Source organism: Epargyreus clarus, unplaced genomic scaffold (genome assembly GCF_041222505.1).
Source record: "Epargyreus clarus isolate Ecla_fem2 unplaced genomic scaffold, WU_Ecla_fem_2.2 ptg000026l, whole genome shotgun sequence".
NCBI classification, from domain to species: domain Eukaryota; kingdom Metazoa; phylum Arthropoda; class Insecta; order Lepidoptera; family Hesperiidae; genus Epargyreus; species Epargyreus clarus.
Genome location: NW_027332233.1, coordinates 11,084,711 through 11,111,947, shown reverse-complemented (window position 1 = coordinate 11,111,947; position 27,237 = coordinate 11,084,711). Strand labels below are relative to the sequence as shown.

The 27,237-nt window shown below is 33.6% G+C and overlaps 1 protein-coding gene across 1 annotated transcript in view; it reads left to right on the top strand.

Moving 5' to 3' along the window:
* The first annotated feature begins 813 nt into the window (after positions 1-813).
* Positions 814-27,237, top strand: part of cv-2 (crosveinless 2-secreting protein) — a 74,134-nt gene continuing 47,710 nt past the window's right edge. The window contains exon 1 of the mRNA XM_073088363.1: positions 814-1,154. The gene's annotated coding sequence lies outside the window, so the exon portion shown is untranslated. The remainder of the gene's footprint in view (positions 1,155-27,237) is intronic.

Sequence of the window (27,237 nt, the reverse complement as noted above, 5' to 3'; positions counted from 1 at the left end):
GTTTCGGTAAATGTCATTGCATTTTATTTCCTGTTCTAATTTATCAGTGTAGAATGCGGAATACGCAGTGCGCACTATCAAAATAATAAAGCAGTCCGCTTTTATCTACCAATAGTACTTTACTTATTTACGAGTGTCAAAAGTGTGTCCGATAATGAAAATAGTGGTGTAGTGTGTGGTCGGTGGTCGGTGGTCGGTGGTCGGTGGTCGGTGCATCGAGGGCGCTGCGGCGAGTGGCGCTGACCACGCTGGTGCACCGCTGGGGGCCTACTACCATCTCCTAAAACAATCTTATTTTAATCATACATTGAAATTTCGTACCACAACCTCGTTAAAGTAAGATTGTTTTTACAATATTACAATAAGCAGTTTTGTTTGATGTCGGTCGAAATTATTTTTATTTGTGCAGGATTTTTTTTAGCAAAATATGTCAATTTCAGTTGGTTTTAAACAGTGGATAACCGAAAATGAATAAGGGTTTAAGTTTGTTCAACTGCATATGACGGAACACAATCACCACCACACCACGGTCTTGTGCGAAAGAGATGACACTAGTTTCGATGTCTCGTTTCATTTTGGATGAGGAATATACAAATTACTCATTATTTTACATCAATGGGCAGGAATAAAACAAAACTGTCTTAAGGAGGTCGTGGTACGAAACAAAATAATGTTGATTAAATATTGAAATAAAACTTTCCTGAACAATCATGGTTTTTAAAAGATGGTGGTAGGCCCCTGGTCGGAGTGAGTGCGCGCGGGAGGCTGTTCGGAACTGGTCCGGCGCACGCGCGGGGCAGAGTCGCGCGGCGGCCGGCAGCGACGCGCCACCGACCACCGAGCACCGAGCACCGACACCACTCAGTGCACGCGCTGCCTCGCCGCCGCCAGCCTGCCTGGCTCTCAGGACCACGCTCGTTCGCCGCGCTCCCAACACGTACGCTCGGACAAATCCCCCAATTAAAACGACGATAAAAATAAATGACTCCTCGAAAACTTTTCTCGCGTGCACGTTCCGTAATCGCGTACTCTGTTTACATTTCGAAAGGTGCTATTTTCCGCTTAACTTAGTCTTATCGAACAGTGAATCGGGAGTGAATTTATATTTTTCAATTGTATAAGTGAAAAGAAAACACGAGCTGATTTTTATTAAGGTAAGCTTTTATTTTGAACGTTAAATTATTTAAACTTGTTTTTGCCGCGGACTCGAATTTAATGATCATTTCGATTTTATATTTTCTCTGGGCACCTGCTCATAGTTTTTATTAGAAAGTTACTTGCATATATGAACCAAACAAGTTAAAACTACTCGCACTCGTTGGTATTTTTTAACTATACATTAGAAGATAAGTACATTTACCAACTTATTTAAATTGATGTAACCTCGTAGCAGACGTAACCACGGGACAAATTAAGCTCGTATATTTAACATAAATGATTACGCAATATAAAAAATATACTTCATTGTGTACGTTAAAATACTTAAAAATAATATATATATATATAGATATTTGCTTTTAAATATAGTATCTATGAATTAATAGCGTGTAATGCGTAATAATAATCAAGATTGACCTGCACTGGAATAATTTATTAAAATAATTATGTTACATAATAAAGTGTATAAATAGTCAGCAATAAGTATCTATTAAGTTATCTAGTTTATCTGTCCATGGACTATCTCTTGAGGTAGGTATCACAGACAAACCAGTTAATGATGTGGTAACTCTAATATTATATTCATCTACTATATGTACCAGACAGCATAATCATTACCTGTTTAACGAATTCTCTTACAGCCTTAAACATTTGGACGTGACTTACAGGCCAACTATTGCTCAATTTGAAAATTCCTGAAGTCTGAGCACTTACCTATGTTCGGAAAATGTTCTTTTTATGTTATTTTATTTATTTAATAATTTAAATTTTGAATTATAAGTTTAACTAATTCATAATACCTTTGTGATTATGACAATTGAACTAAGTCAATACTGTTTTCAGTTCAGTATTCCTATATATTACGATGAAAGAATTAAAGCTTATTTAATTCTTTCATCGATTAAATTTATTGGTGAACTTTGGTATATAAATGTCTTACAAATTATAATTCAAATTCAAATGAATTTCCAAACGAGCCGCGTTTTCGTTGTTTTAAAAACTAAACCAATGCAATAAAATTTAATGCAATGCAAGAATTTAATAATTAAATTATCGTAACCATAAAAACATAAATTATCGTAAATTAAATTAAATTACTTTTAATAAAAGTCATGAGTATTGTATTTTGATTGATAAAAGATCTTACTAGTGGCAGAACCCTTCGCGGTTCCACTAGGTACGATAGCAATACCGCCACACGTATTTGTGGTCTATTATAGTAATATAACGATTATACTTAGTTCGCCGGGGTAGCAACACATCTGCGACGGATCTCAGGTAGGACTTTTATCCTATATGTACTTATTAATTGTCATTAAGACTACACGCTATTTTGCTTCTTCCATAATACTAAAAACAATATTATGTTAGAAAAGTAGGTTCTTATTGATGCTTATCAACTTAAGAAGGGCTTTAAGGGTCTCAACGCATATATAAGATAGTAGTTATACCAATAATTCTAGACTTGATAACAGATGTCAACGGACGTGGTAACTGGGCATTAAGTAGACTGAATGATCCTATTCTATCCACGATGGACTATTTTAATTGACACCTTTATCTAATTTGAATTATCTGAGGAAACTAAACGAAACGCATTAAAGAATTTGGTAATGTTATTCATATTTCTTGACATATGGCACAGCTATGATTTATAATTCCTATTATCATGAACTTATTTCTGTTCTATGTTAGAGCCTCTTGAAACTAGAAGGATTAAATTCAGTGTGACAAAATTGAGACAACTAAATACTCTTTTAAGAATATTATGAACAACTTTTAAGCATTGGGCTCATCTCGAACTTTCCTTATTATTAAATTAAGTGTTAATTATTAATAAGCTAATACGGACGCTACAGGTCTCACCTAAATATTCGGTTGGTAACAATCCAATATTCAATTACATTACAATATTCAGTTATAACATAGTATCACTGACTGACGAGTATTAATTTCTTTGAAATGTAACAATCTAAATATTGATATGTTATACGGATTCAACCGATTATATCACATTTTCTATCATTATTTCAATGTTACGAAATTGATTACAATGATAAATTCATTAGGTATAAGTCCACTCACTTTCTGATGTAACATTCCAAGCTAAACTGTAATACAGGGACAATATGTTTTTGTTGATTGAGTTCATCAAACACTTAAAAATTTACAGACGCACGTCTGTAACTGGTAATTTAGTTTTGACAACTCGTGTAAATTGACTTTGATTAAATAATTTATGTTGTTGCAATATGATATTAATTAAAACGCAATGCGAGGGGCATTGCGTTTTAATTAATATCATATTGTTATTGTACCGTATTCTATCCACGACGTATCAAACGGATCATTTCAAATGAGACCTTTATCATCATCTAGGGAAATTGAACGGAACGCAATCAAATAATGCGTCATTGATAAATTTAATTTAATTACACTTTGTTTACGTTAATAGTATGTAAGAAAAAAATTAATATGTAAAAAATGTTCATCGAGTAATTCACCCTGTCTTTTCAACATTTTTTTTAATATATGCAATGATAGTACTTATGTCCGTTAATAGCTAGTAAATAAAAAAAAATTAAATTGACCGCGAAACAAAAACAAAAGTATTTACTTCTTTGTCTTACGCTAAAAATCTAATAATGATATAAAAATCACGTTTAACAATAAAATCGGGGACTACGTTGTTCTTTCTTTTATGAGACTTGTGCAAGCTTAGTTTTAAATAGCTTAGTACAAAAATGGATACAAATGATGTAGTTTCAAAACAGACAAAATTACGCGTTAATTTTACATTTCCGGTAATATTATACGGATTTTACGAATACGTACGTGAAGTCTAACCACATTGATAACTTCAGTACTAGTAAATCATTTACCTGTTGTTTCAATTACGAATTAAATAATTAATTCACATGAAGCATGGCGTTAAAATACCTATATACGGTTAGGTATTTTATAATTACACACAATACAGGAAAACTCTTTCGCCATATTGATTAATTAATTTTAAATTAAACAATAATTTGTGTTTCTTTGAATTTTATTAGTATTCCTAGTATATTGAATAATCAATATTATTTTAAGGAGATCTGTTACGGCTTTTTAAATAAGCTATATTTAGATAAAACCAAGTTATAAGGAAATTGAAATATAAACATTACTAGGTGTATGAGTGAAATATTACTAATGAGATAAAGTTTTGAATACATAATAAAATGTTTGTTACATTTACTGAGGAAATAATTTTAAACATGCTTAAAAAGAAAGTCGAGTGTATGAGTGATAATAAGATAAGTAAATTGTTTTTACAACGATGACCTTACTATATAGCTTGCAATACTTTATTTCCACCCCTTTGTATATTACTTTAGCATAAGTACCCTATCAAAATAAGATAAAATTAGATATTTTATAAAATGTCCGAATTAAAAAAGATTGCTGAAGTACGTTTCATTTGTAGGCGAGGTCCATGACGGCGCCAATTATAAAGGATATCTTTTTATGAAACAAATTACGATTATTTTCATAAAATATATCTTAGCTACAGGTTTAACAACAGGTGCATAAGCTACAAGTTGAATAAGATTTGCTTATCGGAAATGTGGCAATACATAAATATGACAGGTTGGCACTGTTGGCACCAACCGCCAAGTAAGGTTCAGACCGATTATTTATAATGACCTATAATAGTTTTGTCAGTTAATTTAGATTGCATCTCTACGGCCGAAAGATTGAAATATTTGCATTAAACCGCTTCAAATATTTCAACGCAAGGATAATTTATTTGACGTCCTGTTTTGTGGACTTAATGCAAACACGCAATGCACAATGGTTGCACAATTCCCGTCTTAATAACATTGTTCGTTTTGCAATTGGCATTATAAATACATATCTATGATAGTGTCCGAAAAAAGTAATATAAATTAAAAGTAATATAAAATTGTTTACTCAAAAAATAAAAAAAATTATACCATCCAAAAGATGTTTATTATGAGGTTCAGTTATGGGAGAACATTCGTGCGTTGTACTCATTTATGCCTTTAGGTACTACAAATAATATAAAACAATTTTTCATATTAAAAAAAGTGAAGTTGAAAGAAAAGACAAAAATGGTAGGTAGGTACATCACGTGACACTTGCTTGACCAGGGACCGTACCCGGAACGCGATGCTAGGCAGACCCGCGCGGTAAATACTACTTCGTAAGCCGTCGCGAAACATTTCCTTGGAGTTATGCGCATTAGTTCTTTCGAGTGACGTACTATTCAAATTGAACTGTTCAGGATCATAACAATTTCTATTAACGATAATGAAGTGTGACGATAACACATTTATGTGTTCTGTGATGTTTATTCCTTAAGTATATTGGTTTGTGATGAATAATAATGTAGTCTAAAGGATAATTAAAAGCCTAGCTCATGTTTAGATTCAGTGTTTTTTTGCACTGTATGGTACTGCAAAAGTATAAATTCGCAAAAGCTCATCTTATATTTTTAAACTCATTAAATAAAATTATAAAATTTTAAAACTTAAAAATATAAAAAAATGAGTAGGTACATTTTATTAATTAAAATAACACAGATGGACTGTATGATAACGTAAAGTTAAAACCAGTGAGTTTAGAAGTATGTTGGTATGTTTTGCACTAAGCATGGATTTTTCTAAATTTCTCCTCAAAGATGGCTAAATAATAAATATCTTTACACGTGACTTCCAAATATATTGCCGAGTACAATGTTGATCATTCATATGTTATTGCGAAATCTTTTCATACGTCATTATTTAATTAGGGTAAGATTGCTGATTGCAACTTATTGTAATTAGTTGGAATTTTATCGGTGCAAATCTGGATTATGTATTTTGGGATTTTTTGTTTCCAATATACTCAATCTTGTTGTGAATATTAGACACAAATTGATTATAGCCTTAATAATCAAACTATCCAATATTTGTTCTATCGACTATTGACATTTTTTTTACATCAGTTATCGACAGTCAATCTATCCTAAGTGTCTACCAAAGATCGACATTTGACAATTTCTTCGGACTAGACATTGTCAAAATTCGATCTTAGGTAGATAAAAGGATAGATTGTAATAATAACGGGCGTAGGCTTCCGAATACAAGAATACGTGTGCGAAAAGAATTCAGACGTATTAATTAATAACGCCTTTAGCGCGAGTTGACGCACTAATTGTAATGGGGTAATACGAGTGCAGTCAGACAATTGATGTTCTTAAACGGAAGATTAATAATGTTAGTCATTGTTAATTTACTTTCATTTCACAGTTAAGTCGGCTCACAGAATCGCTAGGAGCGGAATTCGAAGCCGTTAGACAGCTGTACGTAAGCAGCCGGCGTTCTGCGTTCAAGCTTTGCATTGATATAACGAAACGTCATGCACGCCTTAAATTAAGTTTTGACAGACGTAAGGATAAAAAATAATTAAAAGAAAACAATTAGAAGTGGTCAAAAATATTTTAGCACAAATTGGTAATAAATAAAATTGATAAAAGTTATTTTAGCCAAATTCATTAAAATATGGAGATATGAACAAAGCTAGTAATTAGAAAACTCCAAATGTATCTTGTGCTACATCTCCTGAGTGTTAATAAAATATATCCGATTCCTAACAAATGAACATTAAAACTATTTATTAAATATTTTTTGCTATTTTACTTGCTTCCGAAAGGATTCATTCCAATTCCCACATCTGGGATACCTATGTATCTAAAAAGAAATGACAGACATTGAAATTCTTAATTTTTAATATACAACATACTTGTTTTATTAACAAGCATTATTATTGTAATTGTTAATGAAATTTATTAATAACAAAACTTTGTACCTAATACCTAAACTTATGCAAACAAAACTTAAGTCTTTCCGAGAATAAGAGCAATTGTAAATAAAGTAATTTATTTTTCTTTAAGAATTATAAATATAATTCTTGGAAAATTGTTCTATAATTTTTATGCTGTTCCATATGGCGATAAGACAGGCGCCTCCCCGTGACGACACTGATGTTTCATCGTTTTCAGCGAAAGATATGACTCACACTTGATCTATCCTTACTCATACGTTTGTTAATACCAATAACTATCTATAAGTAGTGTTTCTTAGTATCCTACATTTGGAACATTTACAAGATTTCGGTAGATCCATGTTTGATGATTAAACTCATTGAGTTTGTTCAAACTTTGGATAACTGTTAATTTATAAAAATTTATAATTTTAAATTTATAATTTATAAAAATTTATATATTGTTAATTTATAAAAGCAACGTCTACTTAGTTAGACTTATAAAACATTGTATTATGTATAAACCTATTATTTTTCTAACTTGTACTTAAATTTTATTCCAACCACGTATATTTAATTTATTAATTAGCCTTTAACCTTTCTTGGGATACAAAGTATCTTTCAGCTAATTAGGTATCTAATATTACAATGTAAAAGATAACAACCAGTAAGACAAAGTAGTAATAGATATCCAAGGGAAGTTACTTCTTTAGTTAGTCTAAACAAAGGCTAAAATAAAAATTGTTACTGATAATAAAAAAATGCTTTTTAATGAGTGATTATTAATTTAGAATGTTGTCAATTTAATTAAATTTACTATTAAGAATTTGTTTAGCCATTGTGTAGAAATAGTGTGTATTCTCTGATTGTCTAGGAGTCTAGGTTACCGTTACCTCAGGATGACCTCAGAGGTAAATGCTTAAGTGGTTACTATGTAAGATACGACTAATGAGGTGGAAGGAAAAATAATTACTATCTTACAGTTTTAAGAAACTATTATATGTATGTTTGTTAAAATGTTTTTTAAACTCTTTTTATATGAATTATGTTTGCAATTCGTTCTGATTTTTTAAAGTTATGTAGTTTGCTAAATATTCATTATTTTAGTACAAAAAATAATTGAAATTATGAACTAGTCTTGTAGAAAAAATAATTTGTTATGATTTCTGGGTTGCCTAGTTTTAACAATGCATTTTAGGAATGAAGGCATTTTCAAACAACTAAAATGGGATTAGGTGAAGTTTCCCAAATAAGTATATATTTTTAGACTATCCGATTATAAAATTGCTGTGCCTAAAGTAGGTAGGTAGTAATGGTAGAAACTTATTTTAATCAGCCCTGTAATATTATTAATTAAAATACAGGAAGATATACTTACTATACAAATAATCTTAACATTGGTTTATTATAGCTATGTATTGCCAATTTATTTTAGCAATTTTAAATAACAACGAAAGCTACAAACAATTTGATTTACAACTGTAAAGCTGTAAAACTACAGCGCAAAATCTAAATAAGTACGCTTATTATATACCAGCTGTATACTGTACCTATTGCATTTACATTAGTCCTCACAAAGACACGAAGAGCCCAGCTAATTAAACTTATCCTCAGTGGCCTCGGTTGAACCGAGTTCCCGTCTCCACGACCATTTATGCCCATGAAGATATATTTACGACCTCCTCGCTTCCCAAGTCTCGGAATCGTAGTAAAACTTGCATTTTATAACTGAACTAAACAAATTCGCTTTTATGGACGTATTATAGTTAATTAGTAATTGTAAATAGACTTTAAATTGATAGACTAATTAGAAATTGTTTCTACATGCAAGGAGGGCTAGGGATTTGAAATACAGTCTCCTAATCAAGCGGGTTGAGGTTTGAATCCTACGCATGTATCCTATTTTTCAAAAATTTAAGACCAAGTCTTTCAATGCTTGTATGGAAGTGACTTCGCATCTGTAATCGACTTAAGGGAGAATCCTTTTTCTAAAAGTAGTTACAGCTGTCCTTGGGCGGCAGTGACCACTTACCATCAGGTGCACCTTCATTGCATTTCATCTTTAACCTTATAAAAAAGTACTTATAGTAGTAGTAAATAGATAGCAAATAGTATCTGCGTTTGTTCCAAAGTCCCGTAGCAACGAAAAAATAATAATTCATAACATAATTATTAATTAGAGCTATTAAAAGCCGGACTCTAAAATACACTGTTTCTATGAACACAATGTATTTTTGTCGCTACAAATATTTCGTTATCAGACCACGCGTCATCAAAATACCCTCTGGCTGACGTAAAACTCATATCGATTTTATCTCCTTAGGTAATAATTTAAAGAATTCGGCATTTATCGGATTCTCCGATATAAAATGATGATATGATTGGTTCTGCAATATCTAAATTGCCACTTCATTATCACATACCAATATTGTTACTCAGAACATGGTTATTGTATGTATGAATAGGTGTATTGTGATGTAATCCTTTAGATAGTACCCTTTCATTGTGGATAATGACAAAGATTTTTATGCATTGTTGCAATATTACTAGTGTCTTGCGCTTTATGTATGACATTTATATTTGTAGACTAGTTCTGCTTACCATATAGGTACTCTATAATAACTTTTTTATATAGACAGGTTTTTATTACGATTACATCGGTCAGTGTTATTTAATTTTTACATGGCACTACTTCCTAGTACGATTATGAAAATTTCACTAACCTCGACGCTAATAGTTTTTTAACTCATTTAACTTTAACATTTAACTCATCTTTTTAAACTTTATATTGTTTTATACTGAAGCTCCGCAACCTTCCACGACCCTTTGAGGATGCTGTGCGATCTTCCTGGGATACACGGCCCACCTTCGAAAAGCACTGCCCTATGTAATCGAATGTAAGATATTTAAAAATTTCTAAGGGTCAATTTTAAATGGTTTACAATTACGAATGTTAAAGTACTATTCTCGACTGCTACTAAGACTTAAGTTCGTCTATTGTTGCATTTTATAAATCATGTAACAAAGTTTAATAATGAAATCATAGATAAGTAAAGATTACTCACTCCTAACAAGAAAATGTACCCAGTTTTGAGAATTGAAATAGTTGCGTAAAAAAGTTTTGCCACGTCTCCGTGCTAAAATGTCCCTAAAATATTTGAAATAATTATTTATTTATTATGTAAATTACGCAGTATTAGTTATTTATTCATAAATTTTCTCTAAAAATGTTTTTATTTGTCAAGAATTAAAAAAAAGAACTTATTAATAAGCCGTTTGTGGCTTCATTCAATTCCAAGGCGGCGAAGTATCTTTACTAATCTATGAATGAAATAGGTACTTGTAATAAAGTGTAAAATTACTTACTTATACCTCATTCTATTTATAATTTTACAACGTGTGAAAACTTGCATGTCACGGTGGTCATACAAGAAGTGTGTGGTATGTGGTTACATATTAACCATCTCACGCAGTGGACCAGCTTGATGAGTGTTTCGTAAATCTCCTATTATCCTGTAAGCTCAATACTGTATTGAGCTATGGCCGTATTGAGTTATAGCTGTATTGAACTATGCTGTTCATTCATCTAGTTATTATATTTGGTAAAATTCATAGTTCATGAAAAAAAATATAGTAAAATATTTATTTACCATTTACCAGTTTATCGTTTATGTAAGTAATGCTAGCATTAATTTCGTAATAATAACTAAGATAAACCTAGTGATATTTTTATTGGAAATAAATTAATGGAAAAATATATTACTAGAAGTTGATAAGTATATATGCGCGAGCTTTTCCGGGTGATTATGGCCGAGCTTTGTAGAATATAAATATATAATTAATAAATAACATATTTATTCCCTGGTAAATCCTCAATCTATGAATGTTAGTTGTACTAACAAGACAAGACAACAAAGACTTGCACGTGTAAGCAGATACAATACTTTGAAATTAATACTTTAAAATTGAGTCCTCAGATAATGTAACTATGGTCGAACTCACCTTAGACCTCTAATCCTCTCTGGATTTCATTATAGATGTCCATTGGCAGCAGTTGCTACTTTTTTTTTATAATATAAGAGTAGCAGACGAGCATGCAGTCCACCTGATGGTAAGTGGCTACTGCCGCCCATGGACATCTGTAATCAACCCCAGATTGATTGGATTAGGTATTCCTACCTGAGGTCGGCCACAGATGCGCCGCTACCCCTAAGGACTAAGCTGGAACGCCTCGGAAAAGTCTGTCTCCCTTACCACACCCTTCAAACCGGAACACAGCAGCGCCTAACACTGCTGTTATTAGGTAGAAATAGGTGTGGCGGTGGTGCCGCCGGAGTCGAACCACAAAGGGTTCTACCACCTTCTACTTACTACCAGATGGACTACATGTTTGTTTTCTACTATTAAGTATTAAGTTAACTGTAGTATTATATAAACAAAACTGATATTATACTTATTTGTAGACGTAAGTACCTACAGATAAATCATTTACGAGTAACGAGGTCAATTCTTCTCTTAGTATTCATTCAGATATTTAATTATATCGTGAATGAATAGCTCACGACCTCTTTATCTACAAAGCCACAGTACACAAGTTACCAAACCGTTATTAAGTTGTGAATTGAAAAATGTGCCAAGTGCAACCTCTTATCTTATCTTCCTGGTATACTAAAATCTGCAGTAAGAAAATTTTACCTGATCAATATTCAATTTTGAGTAATTAATCTTAAAGCAATATAAAATATTTGCATACATTTGCTAAATTAGGAAACTTGGTATTAATTTTATTTTATTTTAATTAACACTTAGATTCGTCAGGTGTGAAAAGAAATTGTATCAAAAATGTTATCCATTAAAATTTAAAGGATGTGGTCACGTAGACTTATTTACTTAAGGCGTTATAACTTAGGTTCTGGGTATCAACAATAAAAATAAACATTTTATATTGTGGACCTCTGCCAAACTAGAGGCATTTATGAAGGAAATGGCTTTTTAAAGAACACCTTTTCTAGTGTTATAGGGTGGATGGCGTGAAAATTCTGTCTACACATATCCGTCAAAGAAATATTTCATTCGAACCTTACATGTGGACGAATGCCAAATATCCAAATGATGCGTGGAACTTGGTTCCAATAAGTACAATGGTGATATAATCTCCTTATTCAGTGACACGGTGACACCTGTATGGTTCTGACTACTTTTTATTACAAAGATGTAGGAAAACATATTAAGCCTCTGAGCTTTTGCAAAATATTTGAGATCCGTGATAACTAACGCCTATTATTTATAATTTTAATCGGTATATCTATTGTTTTGCCTACCGAAAATGAAAATAAAAAAAATCTGCCTGATAAATTGTCAATTTTCGATCTTTGTTAGGGAAAATCTAGATAGATTATTAATAACGAGCGTTGAATGGGAAAAGTTACTTGGAATCAATGAAATAAGCACTTAGTATAACGAGCGATCTAGATTTTCAGGTGTACTTTTAAAGAAATATCTGCTAGAGTAACTACTCTAGCAGTTAAGCTTAACTGATCGTCATAATGCTCACGAAAGATAAAAGCTTATTGCTCGATTTCTCATGAGATCAAGTTTGCCCCAAATGTTTTGAATATCAATTGAAATGACCGTAATTATTGCGTCACCGGTCAGTTGAATGGACATGTAATTGAACTGTACCATAAAATAGTGTCTGTCGCTGAAAATCATAAAATGAATGGCTATCTAACTAAATTGTTTATATTCTGCTCAGACTGGTAATACATAAACGCATGCTTCATTTGCATAATCTCCAGATTATATTTAGTACCTAGATTTTATTACTATACTTTTGAAGGTGCTAGAACCTTTTGTGGTTAGACTCCGGCGGCACCATCGTCACACTTATTTCTACCTAATAATAGCAGTGTTAAGCGCTTTTATTTTCTGGTTTGAAGGGTGTGGTAAGGGAGACATACTTTTCGGAGGCGTTTCTGCTTAGTCCTCGGCCGACCTAATAATATCTAGGGTTGATGACAGATGTCCATGGGCCGCAATAACCACTTCCTTCAGGTAGATAGCATGCTCTTCTGCTATTCCTATATTATTAAAAAAAACATAAGCATGGCATAATTTACGATGTTTAAAAGATTTTTTTATTATTTCATGACGTATAAAGTGCCTTTAAATCGAAGGAGTTTTATAAACAAGTCACACGAAGCGATCCAGTCTTCGCTTAAAGATCGACTAGCTAGCCATTATTTTTCGCGCTCGTCAATGAAGTTTCGTCCTTAAACCCTCGCGGTGCGTATCATTGTTGAACAGTGGTGAATGTAAAGCTAGGGATGTTACTGACGTGGATATGTATGACGTGGATCGGATGTGGATACGGATCTATTAAAAAATATCGGTTTCGGATACGGTTACGGATATGAAGTTATTTCGGATTATCCAATAGTTTCGGATAAGTTTTGTCACGGTTAGCAGATTTTTGTAAACTTGTAAGTAAGAAAGTAAATATATAGTAATAGACAATGATTTGATATTCTTTGTGAAGTAACTGAACAGTAAAAAAGTGTGTTATTTAGACTCTACCCTTGTCCAATACTTTTATATCGCGTTCGGTTACGGTTTCGGATATATTTTATGTCAGATATCCGATAGTTTCGACTACGGTTTCGGATCTCCACAACATCCCTGGTAAAAACTGTTGGTTTTGGCCTGTTGGCGACAATCTGGCTGCGTGGGCACTATCGGGCCGGCGAGGTCGCGCCGCTCACCCCACTATCGCGGCCACGCTCCGTGCGCCTCATTAACTCGTCTATTAATAATTCATCTCGTATCTCACCCTATTGTTCTGCGAAATCGACCACTCAACTATGCACCATTAATATATTCCACACAAAACCTATAATACCTTCGTATCATTATGTAAAGCTTGCCAATGTATAAAATTGCGGGACAATGACCCGCTGATCAAGATACGTGCGTTACTCGATAGTACGTCTTTGTTTGTTTTATAAGGTAAAAGACGATGTCATACGTAATATCGTGTTTTCTACTCGACAATCTGCTATTGTACGAACGTGACGTACACTCGACGGCATTATTGTATAAGGTTGCTATTATATTGAGAGCTAATGAACTAGAAGTTAATGTAGGTAATTGAATTAATGAGTCCATTATGGCGGGTCACTTGATGGTCACCTTTGCAGTAGAAACGGGAAATGTCTTAAGTCAACGCGACGTCTTGAAGGATTTTGTTGATTATTTGTGTTTTTAGCGTGAAAAGTGATTCAGACAATGTAATTAAATTTCATTAGATACTATGTAAGATACGAGATAATAATAATGTAGGAGCCATTAGCTTAAGAGTCTAAGCTGTTTGAATGGCTTAAAACTTAACTATTACGTAATGACAACCTTCCTATTTCAGCTAATTTAGTCATAGAAACTATTTTCATAACGCACTGTCTACTTAATTAAATATATGACTATAATCATACTGCTTACAATGTTATGCAAAACATTAAATCCCTAATACCAGTTTTAATTATCTTTTGTATTTAAACATTAGGCTTAAGCTTCAAATAATAATACGCATATTTTCTGATAATGTAATCTTATAGATTGTTTAGAAACACTACAATATAAATTATTGTCGCCAATGACGTAACTATGTATAGGGTGGCATGACTGGCAATATGCCTCGGGCCCCCGGCCTGACGGGGCCCCCGACACGATTGGCTGTGAGCTCAAAAGTGACCAAAAATGTGTATATATAAATGTATGTATAAATCAGCGAAGAATAAAAATGTCATCAGGGCCAAACAATCACTAAATTCGTGAGCGAAAACTTAGGGCCCCATGCAATGAATTTGCCACGGATCTCCTATAGTACCTATAGTTACGCCTGATTGTAGCTGTAAGTAGTTGTACAATATCCCTACTTCTATGTAGGTAAAATAAACAGCGCAAAGTATAATTAATTGCTGTATAAATATATTCATTAGTACCACATTATGCAATTTACGGATGTGATTAGAAACATGTCTGTCATGGAAAAATTGTGCTGTATCTACCCTTATCTATTATACTGAAATGCCGCTAAACTAGATCATAGGGGCACTAAAATGGCACAAAGGCTAGCTAGTAAAACTATTTATAGAAGTAGTGGAAATATTTGGTGCTTTTTGTTAGAATTAAGATTTGTAAACAAGTCGTAAGTTAACTTCTTAGAGTTCTTAGGTTTTTCTAGTATCCGTGTATGTTAGGTATTGTATGCTTTAATACTGTGAAAAATTCGTATGATCTAAGATTTGTGATTCATAATTTTGATTGATACTACGGTTAAATAAGGTCCTGTAGTTAATATAAGTCGAAGTTAGGATTCTTTAACTTCTGATATATTTTATTGCATTTAGAATTTTAATTACTTACATTTTAAATTAATATGTTTTACCCTTCTTGATAAGGGACATCTAAAATGGAGAACACATACTATGTAGATATTTAAACGAAATTGACGAACTACTTTGATATCACATGCGATAAAATTCTAGTCTACAGTATTCAATAACATAAAAGTCTACTATACATTGACAAAAAATACTCACAAAACACAAATGAATTCTGCAGATATAATTATGTTAATCAGTTCTTGTTTTTGTAATATTTACAATTTTATTACATTACGCCGAATTTAAGGAAAGACGATTTACGCAATGTTAATAACTAATCTGAATATTAAATTTTAAGATGTTACGAAATAATCAATTGATGATTCATAAAAATATGAGTATGATAATTTAATTTTGCAGTATCTGAGAAATTGAATATGATCAGAGTGACGTTCTTTTCTTTCGTCTAAGGATACCTTAAAGGAATATTTACCCGTAATTATCGATATTTTAAGTTCAATCATCATCAACCCATCACCGCGGGTCACGAGTCTCCTCTCAGAATGAGAAGGATTCGGCCATAGTCCACCGCGCTGGCCAAGGGCGAATTGGTAGGCTCCATATACATTTTAAAAGCAGTTCTTTTAAGCTATTGCATAGCTTCTATCGCGGGCCTTGAGCGTGGAGACCGAATCCAGAAATTCCGTAACGAAAAAAACCTAACACCCCCCACTCCGACCGGCACAGCGGTGATACTTTTTAGTAGCGATCTGTGCGCCCCGGGGTGCACACGCCAGTTGACGGGTTAATGACTTTTTGCATACTGCATAAATAAAATAAATATATAATTGTAATTGCATAAGTTGATAAAAAATGCTATGCAATAGCTTTACCGCGGCAGTCTCAGAGTGCCACACGTATTTTTTATTTCAATATATGGTATAAGATATTTTAATGACATGACATAGGTACGTATGTCATATGGTGTGTTTTAAAATTGTACATAGTGATTGATATGATGGAAATGTTTAGTCATTAAACACCAGTAGTTGGATAAAATAGCAAGATTTCGTTTAGATCTGGTCTTATAGCACCTTCTTTATCGATACTTTTAGGCTCGAATCACTTCTCAGAATAACATGAGCTCACTACGCAAGTTTAGTTTTATTGGCTTTGCACAACTTCGAGACGTTGAAGAGACGTCTCCGCCACTAAGTTGGTTTCCTCATGGTGTTTTCCTTGATCGTTAAGCTAGTGACCTACTATACGTGATTCAGAATTACGTGCTTTTTGTCAGGAAGTCCAAAGGCCTGAGTCGGCTACATATATGAATATCAGAATGTATGTATGAACATACATTCTGATTTCAAACGAATATATAAGTACATAAATACTTACGTACACACAATACATATATGTACAGTGCATACGTACAGTATATACAGCACAATGTAAATACAATATAATTTAGAAATTTTACATCTTATGGCCCATTTTTGAAAATTTTGCGTGTTCTTTTACAATACCGACAGATAAGAAATCGGCACTTTATGATGACCATTGTTTATTTGGCTAGTAAATATTACAAGTTTTACAGACTTTTTTTTTTATATCATACCTCGACTACTACTATCGACTACGATTGATATTGTATCAAAATATATTCAATTTACTCATAAATGTTGCTTGTAAGATTCAGAAAGCTTTTAAGCCACATTGCTGCGGGCAATGGTTACGGTTGCGAAAGAGGTGTGGGCGTCAGTCTGGGCGTGGTCTTACCCTACAGCCTGTTATTCCTGGCGACCCGCCTTTGTAAAAACCACCTGTTACCACCTGTAGGGAATGGTGCCGATTACTGACGTAAAAAAGCTTAAGGTATTTGTATGGCGCATACAGGTGAAATGGGGGTTAATATGACTCGTTCGCCACGCAAAACTTGTAGTAACAATATTATCGTAAAAAAAATGTGAGCCGTCACAGGACGCCTGGCAGATGTGAAACATCGACATTATTTTGTAAAAGTAATATGCAGAAAAGAACATATTGTGATAGGAACTAAATATGTCATAATGATAAAATAAAATATTACGATTTTATCCAGATAACGTTGACTATTTATTGAATAAACATTTATTTTCATTGAATACAAAAATTTACGAATTTATTTCAAATCGTGACTACTTAATGGAGATAATCGCACAGTGCGCATGGCGACGCGTCGCCACACCATACACACAACTGCATATAGACTGTATATATATACCATCGTATGCGTGCGATGTGCGTGACATGCGTCGCCACGCCAGAAATCAGTTTTACGTGCGGCTATAGATGTTTCACATCAAAAAAATGGCATGTTTACATCCATAATTGTAGATGATAGGTAGGTATGTCAAACTCTACGATCTATCATCTACTTGCTTGCGTGGCTTAAGGTAAAAAGCCTTAGTTTAATTTCAAATATGTAAAGCAAATATGGGATTGGGTTTTAAATCAAATATGCAATAGGTATATAATACAAATAAATTAAGCGGACTGCAAATCTTTTATGCCTCTATTTTTACTTAACGGAAGGTGTATTAAGATCAGATTTGATTTCCTGCGATGGATAACTTATAAGGAAACAAGTGCAAAGGTACTAATGCAAAGGTATGTGAAGTCGACTAAACTTATGTAGTTTGTAGGGCCAGGCTGGATGAATACCCTAACCTTACCATATTCAGAAGAGGCTCAGAAATGGGTTAGGATGCGGAGTTCTTCATCTTTATTACCTCTCCACAGATTATGTATTGAAGTACTATTTTGTATGTACGGTCTATAACCATACTGCAGGTAATAGTTATGGTTGAGGAAACAGGCAGGTGTGGGCGTACCGTGCGTCAGCTGGGCGTGGCCATCCTACAACAAGTTGTTTCCGGCCGTTACGCCTTACGTAAATACCACCTTTTACCAGGATTCAATCCTTGATCGTGAGTGACGCACTATCTTGAATACTGATACAATTGTTAAGTATCACGCACATTGCGGATTAGTATTGATAAACCTAGATTATATTGGACGATTAAATATATATTTGCCTATTATGCGTAAGCAAACTGAAATTGGACACCTGCTTTATAATCAATACTGAAAAGAATAAGAGTTTAGAGAAAACGAGAATGTAGTCCATCTGATGGCAAGATGTCACTGCCGCCCACAAACATCTGTAACGAAATATTTAGTTAAAGTTCTGCCGGAAGCCGATTGCATGTGCGATTTTGTGTGTGCCCTGTGTGACTAATATGGTCGCCTAAGTTAGCCAGCATCCACAGCATTTCACTTAAACGTAAGAGCTGCTAGTAGTTGGTATGGCTATGGTACATTCCCGGTCGAACTATATTGGTCTTTATGGACAGCCAAAATAATTACCCACTCGAATTATAATTACATATTAAACCACTTTTTTACAAGGTTCTGGTCATTAATTTCAGCTATTTCAAAGTTCTAATTCCTATCACCTATGTCAGCATTCAGTAGGTAAAGGCTCATACATCGAGCCACGCGTGCGAAATAACTAAAGTTAGTTGTAAATAGTGTAAATCATTCATCTAATAATGCCATTATGTAAATGTTACGGCTGGGTAAGTAATCGTTCCGTATAATGTAAAAGCTCTTTGCATTTGTTTCTCGTGTGTAGAATTATAATGGCTCTGAAGCCAGTGTGATACAATTGAAGTAATTAAATAGAATTTGATTAGCCGTAGTGGCAACGTGTTTGTAATGCATTCTAATGACTTTTAAATTGAAGTGGTGTTCTGAATGGATGTTAGCTGGAGTCCTTAGACTTCTGCTGGAAAGTAACTTGTAGGGTAAACAAAATATGCTGTTTTTATACGTAAATTGTCAAACTTTTTTATATCTTCGGAGTTCATTTAAATAAACGGATTATCTACCTAGGTACGACGCACTTTTAAAATATTGAAGACTTCATACCTAAACGTGCAAGATGCAGAATAAAGGTCTTACCGAAATATTCCCGGAGAGCTGTGACATGGGCCTGTTCAAGAAAGATGCAAAAAGGTCTTCTTCAAAACTGAAGAATTAAAAGTATCACTTAATCAACACATAACACACATCATCAACGTGTCATCGGTGTTGCAGTTAATATCTTTCTTCGTGTTTGCCGAGCCTAATGGACAACTTATGTTCGGGGCTGTTAATTCAATTAGCTGTGGCTATAACATCAATCAACACTCATTGCTTCACGCCACAATGAAATCTTCAAATATTTTCGTCTCGGCGATATATCCCCTTAAAGTGAATCATCGCTCTGCAAGGAATTAGCAATGACATTTTTTGTATGAACAATGTAAATATTTGGAATGGATTTTTTATTTGTTATTTTTTTGTGAGATTGAAGTAAACAAGCAAGCAAGCAGTTCACCTGAATGTCATTGGTTATTGGCGCTTATGGACTGGTAATGCGGACGGTAGCACCACTACCAGAGTAGCAGGGGCGGACGAAGATCGTCGGACGCCCGGGGGGAAAGTTGGATGGGGCCCACATTGTAAAAAGTGTATTTGATTTTACAAAATTACACATGTGTCATATTTGCCAACAAATACGTATGATTTCGGCCTTTCTTGCTCGTTAGCAACTGTGTTTGGGGTCCCTCTAAGACTGGGGGCCCGGGGCGGACCTCCCCTCAAGCCCCTTTAGTCCGCTGGAGTAATGAAGTTTAGCATTGTTATCTATGGTTACAGGTGTCTTAGGTCGGTGACCACTTACTATCAGGTGGACTTTATGTTCGCTTGGTTTCTTATTTAGAAAGTATAGACGCAAATGAACCACGAAGGGTTCTACCGCCTTCACATCTTCACTTTTCGCTTAAACTTACTTACACTGAGTTTATTTTTTTACTATTATTTTCGAAAGTCTTTGAGGAAAAGCCTCATATTCTGTTCCTTTTCTTATCTTTTTTATTGTGTTTCTTTGAAGGTAAATAAAAAACTGAACAACACACTTGTGTCACTTCAATTTTATGTAATCACAGATTTTTACCCAACACAAAGATCACACACCTGACCTGTTCGATCTTTTGTTATTTACATCTAATCGACAATAATATTAGTATTATTTTAACGTATTTGCATGTCAATAAAATAAGTTTACCTAACAAATGAAATCCTTTATTGACACACGAACAAAGAGTTTACCGCTCCACGTATGCCCTTAGACGCATCGCGTTTTTGTCGGATCATGGAAAAGTTGCATCATAGTTGCCACATGCGTCATTTATAGTTCGACGCCTCTAAAGCTCCGTGTGCATTGTCCATTACTAATACGATGTACACACACTTCGTTTTGAATTAAGGGTTCGTACACAAAACTGCGATGCGACGTCGCATCGCAAAAATCTGCGAGCTCCCTCGACGCATCGCAAGAACTTGCGAATTGATTCGCATCGCACAGTGGTTGTTGTTGTTGGTCACCCTGAGAGACGCTACGCCGCACGATAGCGCATCGCAGCAATTCGCATCGCAATTTTCTGCGTTGCGAATTCGCATCGCGTCGCATCGCAGTTTTGTGTTCGAGCCCTAAGAGTTCGGAAGCAAAATTGGGAAGTGTCGTATATTTTCACAGATTGCTTATTTTTTCAAAATACATTTATATACGGGATAGATTTGAATATATAAGAATATCTCACTCAGAATATCTCTCTGAGTGAGAAGGTTCAGGCCATAGTCCACCGCGCTGGGCGCTGGCCAAGTGCGTATTGGTGACTTCACATATCTTCGAGATTTCTTTTTTTTAATGATCTCTCGGGTATGCAGGTTTCTTCACCGTTTAGCAAGTGATAATTAATTTCTAATACGCACATAAATTTGAAAAATCAGAGGTCCGTGCCTGCGTTTTGAACCTCGGACCCCTGGATCGAGAGGCCGAGATTCTTAACCACTAGGCTATCACTGCCTGGATAACATAATTCCTATATTTTATTTATGCACAGTCCACTAATTATTTAAATCGTGCATTGAGAGTAGACTGTGAATAAACCACATTAGAGTCAACGAAGTTGCATACATGTCATCAATACGTCTTCAATGTTCATTATTATAACGTTCATTGTCGTAACCATAGTACAATAGTTGCGTTATGCGCAATAATAACCATATTGTTCAGTTGCAATACAGTTCTATTGTATTCGATTCATCCGATTTGTTATTTGCAATAAAACGTACATCCAAATGTTAGGTACGCGCTAAGTGATATAACCCCGATTTTTCTACATCAAAGATTTTCAATTACTTTAAACAGTCACGGACGGTATTCTAAGAACAATGTGGAATTAAAATGAAGATTTATATTTTCTTTAGGTTACACGTTCGCACCTAAGCACGATCCAAATTTATCTCGACAAACAAAGGGTAATTACGGATTCTCCTTCAATATTTGCTGAAGATAAATCGCTGTACAGTGGCACACGATAATCGTTATGTTAATGAGATCATGATATCCAAGATAGTTTATGTGGTCTTGTGCTCCAAACGAGAAGTTATTATTGTGATCATTATTTACACGTGTGCTTCATTAATATATTATTTATGCATAATAATACGCTTTGTGACAAGTTGACAGGTAGGAAATTTAAACTCGGTTCAATTAAATTGCATAGCTGTTCTGTCATTCTGTTAAAGCCAGAACAAATTGTGGTTGGCAGCTAGCTAGGTATCAATGTCTAATTCCTTAGTCAATAATTTTATTAAGGGCTTAGTCTTAGCTATGAAAGATGTGGATTTATTTTTTTTATAACGTCAATGTGATTATAGATTAAGCGAGATATTTGTCAATTTACTTTGCTATAATAATCCTTATAATGTGAAGAACTAAGTACATTAAGTAAGTTAAGGTATATTACTAGTTGATAACATCAATATTTTTAGATTTAGATGTGTTCTAAGGAACATACGGTGTACCAAGTTCCTAAGACTACATATCTATGTCGATTTAGTAAAGTGGCAATATGCACTAGATGGTTGACACTTTACATCATAGATACAATATGACCTATAACTATATGACTATAAAACGAGCACCGTAACTTCTGTAGTTAATAGGTAACATAACTATACTATGGACGAACTTTACGATGGATATTTTACTCTACCTACTGTTATTACAATTAAGATACAACATATAAACATATCTCTTAATATATAATATACTAGTGAGAACCTAAAATTGTCGAAACATTTCAAGCCACGTTGCATTAAGGAAGCATAAACGCGGAACTGCACCCCAGTGCCGCCCTTGCCGATCGTCGAACTTGCTACAAAAAAGCAGATCTCGTTTCGCCGGTACAGTTAGTCGGAGCATTAAGTAATCGGAGCCGAGAGACTCAAGATAATGTTGCGCACGCGTGAAATATATACGTGAGTTTTTATTGAAGGTAGTGACAGAGTGGTTGGAACTCGGCCTCTCAATCGGGGGTTCGAATCCTAAATCAGATGTTTCATTGTTGTGTGCGTATTAGCAATTAATTTACACTTACAATAGGTAACGGTCATTACCACAGAGTTCTTTAAAAAAAGTTTTCAAAGGTGTGTGAAGTCTACCAATTCACAATTGGTAAGCGCGGACTATGACCTATAAAATCTCTCTCACTCGCAGCCCAGCTCGAGGCCCAGCAATGGGATAGTATTATGTTGACGATAGATATGAGTCTTGCAATCGTCGATTGTCTGGTGAGACCACTTCTGTGATTTACTTTTTAGTACTATTATGGATTCCTTTGTTGGAACGAATAAGTGTTTTTGTTACGATAATTGTCCAAATAAAGGCTTAAGTCACCACCACGAGTCTACAATGAAGAATTTTAATTGTCTTATAAAAGCATTATTAATTAGGTTGTGTATTGTAAAAACTGTTACATAGAAATCAAAGTTAAATAATAAGTGCTCAATAGTTAGTTTAAAGTTATTTAACACCTTTTCTGACGTTTACGTGATGGTGGCAACGCAAATCGCAACCCATCTTCCGTTGCCTCGTGTTGCTACGCCGAAGAAATTGTCGTCGAGTGGTTTGCCTCACGGCGACCTTGCCGACGTACGCGGCGCGTTAGGGCTGCCACTCATACCTACAGTTTTTTGTGTGAACGAGATAAAGAAACATTAAATTTTAATTATGTGACGTGCAATGTCTTAAGAATGTCAAATTGGATTTTATGAGAGTCGATTGATATAATTTAGAAGTAAAAAGATTGTTTTCTTTTTATTCTGTTTGTGATTGAGTGAGGTGTGTGAAGCCTTTTCCTGTAACTTTTTGTTGTTATGGGAAAAAATAGTTTACTTGTATATCAGTGCCCGTTCAGTTAACAACTTCTCTAACAATGTTAACAACAATATAAATAAAATTTGAGATAGTTACGATTCTTATCCTGTTTTGGATTAGTTCATAAGTCCGATAGTAAATAGGTACTAAACGTTAAATGGTTTTAAAGTAAGAATTTTTACTATGGCAATATAAAAAGAAAAACTTAAGAATTATTGTGCCAGAGCTTTGATGTGCAATACTGGTTTCTACGTTATGGTCAACAGTGACGATTAACCGTTAGGTGGTTGTATCCCTTTTTATTTCCATCTTATAAAATTAAGTTTTATCACTAAATTTGATGACTATGTCCATCTGCATAGAATGTCTCTACTTTTATCATCTAAAGTAAGTTCTATCTTTAAATTATTTTTTAAAATCACTGGCAACCATGACGCTCCTCTGGTTCAGCTTCTGTGAAAGTAGGTAACGCCGCACCGCCACCCGTCATCGCACTCACGGGCCTTATGCCGGATTTTAAGCGGCTTTCTAAATTCACTCGTATGCCTACGAACGATAACCGGGACGCATGGACAAAATTACATTATGATAAGCGAGAACTCGAATCGAAATCATCTATTACTCGCGGGGCGTGTTCGCGTGGTAAGGTTAGTTGGGGTTAGGGATTCAACGATATATCGACAATTCCATTATACAATGAAATATATATTGAAAAATGATTAAAATATATATTATACATAATGAAACATATATTGTTTTTTTTTTTTATTTTTATCTACCTAAAGTTTTTTTTACACTTCATAATTCATGCATCCTAATATTATCAATGTCGATCTTCGATTAGCAAAAGTTGGATGGGTTGTTTATTAATAACTGTGTTACCCCAAAAAACCTTATTTTTGTCTTATTATTATAATTAAATATTAATAAGCATTTTTAGCATATTTAGGTATTTTAATATAATTCGAAACAAATAATAATAAATGCAGGGGTTTTTTTTATGAAAGTTTTACTTTTAATAATGGTATAATGATTATAATAAAAGCTTTTGAAATAATCTTTTGAAAGATAAATTATTCTTTATTCCATGCAAGATGTAGTTACATAATATATTGTGATTATCACACTTAAGCCTATAAAATAGTTAAATGAAGCTATAATACATGTAATTTTAATTAATTTTCACTTCTTTATTTGCCATAAAATATCTATATTCAATATTTTTATTAAAATCGCTGTCATGGAGTTTATAGGCAGTAAAGCCAGTAAAGTTAAAACATGTAATCAAAATTTAATTTGCCATTGAGGTCAAATACACAAATTTAAAATAATTGTCGTAAAAAAGTTATAAAGCCGTATTAAATATTTTAAAACGTAATAATAAAAATACTGTTAAAAGCAACGATTACCGTGTCTGTCTGACCGTTTTGTTCACGCATATAATGTGTAAGTATCTATTAAACATAGATTAGTAAAGATTACTCACTCCTAACAAGAAAATGTACCCAGTTTTGAGAATTGAAATAGTTGCGTAAAAAAGTTTTGCCACTTCTCCGTGCTAAAATGTTCCTAAAATATTTGAAATAATTATTTATTTATTGCGTAAATTATGCAGTATTAGTTATTTATTCGTAAATTTTCTCTAAAAATGCTTTTATTTGTCAAGAATTCAAAAAAAGAACTTACTAAAATAAGCCGTTTGTGGCTTCATTAAATTTCAAGGCGGCGAAGTATCTTTACTAATCTGTGCTATTAAATTACTCATAATATACATTATCACTAGTATTAGTAATGGAATAGGTATTTTAGAAAACGTGTTAGGTATACTTGTCTTAAAAGTGAAGTTAACTGTTAATTTTATCAATAAGTCATATTGATGACACACTACTTATGATCCGTTAACATTACTTTCTTTTGTTTTGGAATTCTGATAACATTATCGACTTAAGATTATCACTTAAGATTATAATGATGACACATATAGAGGTATGAGTTGATTCTGACGACACATTAATCTAATTTGAAAAAGACAATTTAGGTCTTGCCTTAAAATTAATGATCTGCACTACACAATGCGATAAAAACCTACCAATTAGCATTCGAGTACCCTATATACCGCACTTAAGGAGTCTTATTAGGGCCAAGGCCTGACTCTTATTAATTTTAATTTGATTTATCTACGCAACACTCGATTATGAGTACTTAGCGCACGTTTAAATGGAAATAGAAAACCTGTACTTTGACAGTATAAAAATTATAGGTCGGTTCGTAATGCCTTGTATTAAATTAGTTAGGACCTTATAAAGGTTGCTTGCCATTTAAAATTAATGTTTCGGCCAGTCATGAATCAATTTTATAGACATCTAAACTAAAAAGTGTGTTCATTTTTGTGCTATATTTTCGCCAAATGTAGCTACTAACCAATGATTTAAAACGTCACATAAAATAAATATCCTTTCGTGCACAAACTGGTTCATATATATAAATACCTACCTACTTTATTTTATAGTATTGGCTAATGAAATATTGTAGATCTTTACGATAAAACTGTAAACCTTTTAAATGAAAATATTTACTGTCTTTTATAATATTTTTTGGGCTATAAATAATTGGATCAGTATTATTAACTAGTACCTATTTTCATTATTTTACACCTAATTTTCAACAAAAATGACACTTATCCGATTTAAAAAAGGAGAAGGTTCTATGTTACATGTAGGTATTTATTTACCTACTGAAGGCTTTTGGTAATAAAAAAATATTTGTAAATGCGATATATCTTAAGTTCATTAATTATATTTATTTTATATTCTCGCCAAGTGAACACACCTTACATTGATTTATCAGTACGCAATATAAAAGAAAGTTTGCTGATAAAATATGTATGTCTGTCTGTAGATAACACATCAGATTATAATGTTTTTTTCAATACTATCTAATAGTTCTTGAACTGTGGTATTCATGGTATGTAAATATAAATTAAAGTCTGCCTGGCTGGGCGTTCCGCATTCGAATCCTGGTCAAGCAAACATGTAAATTATAAATATGGATTTGTGTTTTGGGTACGGATGAATTTATCTTGGCGACTTTCCATGGCACCCTAATAGACATTGATTAACCCTTATTAATGTAATAATACATAACTTAATAAAAACAGGAGTGCGCGCCTGGGATTTGAACCCGGTTCCTCGGATTGATGAGCCGAGTTTCGAACCACTAGACTATATTTATGTATACAATGTGAATCTGGGTACTGCTTTTTATGTGCCGCTATTACTGTCTTGATTTCAACAATGAATAAGGTGACATTACCCTTGAAACGGTTATGGATGAAAAGCAATCGGTAAGCATATAGCACCTTATCATCGCTTGCCTAATGCGTTCGAAGAAGTGTAAAGCAGGAATGTTCCTGTATGCGAAACAAAACACATTATATCGAATGCTTAGCGCTGGCTTCCAAGATCCATGTGGTGGCGACGTTTCGTGGAACCACCTCCAATACTCAACTTTAGTTTAAGTTTTGGTGTCGTGGGAACCAGTTGTTTCCGGATCCAGTTATGGCTGAATACCAAAGTGTTA